Source organism: Monodelphis domestica, chromosome 2 (genome assembly GCF_027887165.1).
Source record: "Monodelphis domestica isolate mMonDom1 chromosome 2, mMonDom1.pri, whole genome shotgun sequence".
In the NCBI taxonomy this organism is placed as follows: Eukaryota; Metazoa; Chordata; class Mammalia; order Didelphimorphia; family Didelphidae; genus Monodelphis; species Monodelphis domestica.
In genome coordinates this window covers 409,079,937-409,084,701 of record NC_077228.1, presented here as the reverse complement: position 1 = coordinate 409,084,701, position 4,765 = coordinate 409,079,937, and positions in this window count along the sequence as shown.

Below are 4,765 nucleotides of genomic sequence, written 5' to 3'. Positions count from 1 at the left end.
AGGACCTGGATTTGGATCCTGGCTTTTATATTTACTAAATGAACTTGAACAAGGAAACTAACCTCCCTAAGCCTCAGTTTCCTCATCTGTAAAAAGAGGAGATTGGATTAGATGACTTCCAAGACCCTTTTTAAGGCAATAGCTCAGTGGATAGACAGGTGGGCCTAGAATCAGGAAGGCCTGAGTTTAAATCTAGCTTCAGAGATATACTAGCTATATGTCCTTGGGCAAGTATCTTCTATCTGCCTTAATCTACTGGAGAAGGAAATGGCAAATCACTAGTATCTTGGCCAAGAGAACACCATGGACAGTATGATCCATAGAGTCACAAAGAGTCAAAAATGATTGAATAACCACAAGATTATTTTCATTTCTTGATCTTTAGTGCCCCTCCATTTCCATTTTATTTTTATACCATTGATACCATTTGAAACCATTGCATTGCATCATAACCCTATTATGAGTTCAAGGTCGAACATCACAAGGCAAAAGAAAGGTTTCTTTCTAGAACTACAAAGGTTCATAGAGAAGTGAAATATGAAAGTAACGTGACTGTGGTTAGTGGTGTCAACTGACCAGTCTGGGAGGCTAAGGAATGGTGTTGCTCTTCTGAAGGGAATTCTTTGTGACTGGAAATTCTAGCCTTGGGAAGGTCCTTCAGAGAGCTTTAGCTAGTCACTGGGGATGTCAACCAATAGACACATTTTACCTGATTTCATGGTCAAGAAATTCATGGTCAAGAAACATTTTCTTCAAGATAGAAGTACAATGATTGAGCTTAGCAAACTTCAACTCAACTCATTGTCCTTCTTTTCCATGCTATCTGCAACATGAAGAGATTGGATGCCTCTTTGATCTGGTCCAGGTTACTTTTCTTAGTCCAAAGATTATAATGGAGGCATCAGGGAAGTACAAGATGTATGGTGTCATAATAATGATGATGATAATAATAATAATAATAATGCAGATAAAACCATAGAATTTGAATGGAATTCAAAGGTCATCCAGTTCAATGTCAGCATCTATTCATCTATTCAGGAATCTTCTTTGCAGCATTCCTGATAGGGCTTTTGCTTGAATATTTCCATTGACTGAAAATTATAACAGCTTCCTAGTTGATCTCCCTGTAACCAACCTCTCCCTTCTCCAACAATTTTCTAGAGAGTTGTCAAAAGTGGTATTTCAAAAGCATAGATCTGGCCACATCATTCTCCTGCTCAAAGAGCTCCGGTGTTTCTTTATAGCCTCTAGAATAAATCTATAGAATAACAGTCTGTCATTTTTTAAAAGCCCTTTGGAACCTAGCTCAAGCCTACCTTTTTTTTAACCCTTACCTTCTGTCTTAGTTTCAATTCTAAGGGGGAAGAATGGCAAGAGAAAGACAATTGTGGTTGACTTGCTCTGGTTCACACAGAGAGAAAGTGTCTAAAGTCAAATTTGAATTCAGGTCCTCCTGACTCCAGGCGTGGCATTCTATCTCTGGTTACTGTGTTACCCAACTGCTCCAGCCTAGCTTTTTAATGTGCTCATATACCACACCTCTTCCCATGCTCCAAAGCCCAGTCAGACTGATCCACCTGATGCTCCCCGATGAGGACATTCTATTTCCTACCAGCCTTGGCACAGGTTTTACCCCCATACCTAGAATACTTTGCCTTCTCATCTCCACCATTCAGAACTCTGTTCTCTTTGAATTTCAGCCCATGCACCCCATCTTTCAAGATGCTTCCCTTTCTTCTGTTTTCAGTGTCCCTCCACAATTAAAATCATTTGGTATCTATGATATATTTAATTATCTATGTATGAATATAGTGTATTTGCTGTTACCACCATCCAGAGCATGAGCTTCTGAGGGAAATCCCCGTTTCACTTTTCTATTTATATCACAAGTATCTGACACAGAAGCCAGCACATAGTAGGTGTCAGGGTGGTATTCCACCAAATGGTGCTAAGCTGAACTGCCTGGTGAGTCAGTGTAAACTTGCTTAGCCCACTGTATCTAGCCAACCCCAGACCATTCTTCACATTCATCTACACTGGACATCTTATATGTAGTCTGGCACGCATTCACAAGTATCTTATCTTTTGAGTGCTTATCCCCAGAACACGAATCAAATAAATATAGTTATTACTTCTTCTTAACTCCTCTGTGGCTCTATTCACCATTCTTGTGATTCCTCAGATCAGTGTTTCTTTCTCTAACCCTTATTTCCCAATTTGTATTGCCTCTTTCTATTAGAATATAAGCTATTAAAGGGATTTGTATTTGTCTCCCTAGCACATTGCCTGGTAGAGAGTAGATAATTAATAAAAATCTCTTTCACTCATTTATTCATTCATGCTTAATAAATGCTTATTGGACTAGATCAGAATACTTTCTATTTGATTTTTTAAAAATTCCTGTCTATACTAAGACTAAATCTGCCTCCTTATGATTTGTACCTACCCTTTGGGTATACACATGCCATCTGGAGCCACACAAGATATGTCTAGACTCTCTTTTTTTTTTAAAAACCCTTATTTTCTGTCTTAGAAACAATACTAAGAATTATTTCTAAGGCAGAAGAGCAGTAAAGGTTCATCAGAGGGGGTTAAGAGACTTGCCCAGGGTCACATAGTTAGGAAGTACCTGAGGCCAAATTTGAACCTACGATTTCCTATCTATAGGCCTGGCTTTCAAATCAACTGAGCCACCTAATTGCCCCTGTAGACATTCTTTCAGATGAAAGAACTTTAGAATCATAGATCTAGAGCTAAATAGGTTCTTCAAAATCAATTAAACTAGGCCATTCCCAACATCTATGTTACAAAGTTCATGATTTTATTTTCTCATAAGAGAAGTTAGGGATCCTTAGAGGTCATTGGGTCCTATTTTCTGGATGGCCTCAATTTAAATCCAATTTAAATCATCCCAATCAGCTTTATTTTACAGATGAAGAAACTGAGTGCCAGAAGTGACTTGCACAAAGTCAAATATTAGGTAGCTGGTTGAGATATGATCCTGTGTTCTGACTCCCAATTTAACACTCTTTCCACTGCACCAATGGAAACACTGGAAAGCAGGCAACCCAATTTCTACTTGCCAGCTTCCTCGTGTTGTAAAAGGAAGAAGTGGCCAGTTGGGAACTCACCCAAACAATCTTCCTTTCTACCTTGCTGCCAGTGGATAAACCATACTTGAACAACATACCAGTGGGGTGACCAATTATTTGGGGTTTTCTCTCCTGTGGACATATTGTAGCCACCAATTAGAGAGATCCTAAAATTACAGCTTCTAAAAGAATGCAAATGCTTGCTTTAGGGCAAAAATCCTTGAGCTAGAAAGCTTCTATATTTGTTCATTGGCTTGATTTGGTAATTAAGGAGCCCCCACTACTCTGAGATTGGCTCATTAAGCTTTAACCTTCCTTGAGGACTTTCTGTCCCTTTGTTCCCATGTCCTCAGGTGGCAGTCTTGGCTCAACCTTGTGAAGTTTGACCCCAGCTCCAAATACCATAGTATGACCTCACTTCCATTATACAACAGCAGTCAAACTCCCAGGCATCCAACTTAATCCGATAAAAAGCTATTTGAAGTTAATCCATCACCAATTCTGTCAAAATAATCCTTCAGGTCCCCCTAAAATCAAAGAAAAACATTTGTTCCCCAGGGTCACCTGTCTCCACTCACAGTCCAGTTCCCTAGATGTCCCCCTTGATCACACTGTCTCTTAGGAAGCTGAAATTAGAGACAATATGAAGTAGAAAAGGAAACTCTAACAGACTGTATTCTGAACCAATAGCCTTTGCTCCAAATCTTCCTTTAGTTTTCCTCTAGAGACTAAGGGAATGAGAGAAGATAGAGCAGCTGAATGTGTGCATCTGTGTTTATATACATGTAGGTGTAGAGGGTTGGGATGCTTAATAAATGCTTATGACTGATTTATTCTTGTGAGCTAAGATTTCTTGTATGCTGTCTCTAATGCAAAGGGATAGGGAAGCTTCTGACATTCATGTGGAATTTAAAGTCTTTCATGTGTAATATCACACTTAGAATCATCATTTACCTAGAGCTTTCGGAGACCTCAGAGGTCATCTATTCTACCCCTTGTGCATCATTTTATAGATGAAGAAATTGAGGTCTACATTGGTAAAATGACTTGCTGAAGATCTGTTAGGATTTTAACCCAAGACCTTTAATCCCAGATCCATCCCCACTATCTATTTTTTTTTTAACTCTTACTTTCTTAGTAACAATTCTAGGACAGAAAGAAAAAGGCTAGGCAAACAGAGTCAAGGGATTTGCCCAGGGTCACACAGTTAGGAAGTGTCCTAAGCCAGATTATTTTTTCTTACAGATAGGACGGAAGGAAGAATAGAAAAGAAGGGAAAGAAGGAAGGAAGGAAGGAAGGAAGGAAGGAAGGAAGGAAGGAAGGAAGGAAGGAAGGAAGGAAGGAAGGAAGGAAGGAAGGAAGGAAGGAAGGAAGGAAGGAAGGAAGGAAGGAAGGAAGGAAGGAAAGAAGGAAGGAAGGAAGGAAGGAAGGAAGGAAGGAAGGAAGGAAGGAAAAAAAAAGAAAACTACACTCAGCTATTAAAGGCTTTGTGAGCCTATAGGTTTAGATAGTATAGTAGGGTAGAATGAACACTGGGAATGATTATAGAGGACTTAGGTTTAAATCCTGCCTCCCATTTTTGCCATACCTGTGACACTGAGAAAGCTACTTAAAATCCTTAGGCCTCAGTTTCCTCATCTTTAAAATGAGGGAATTGGATTGTGATCTATGA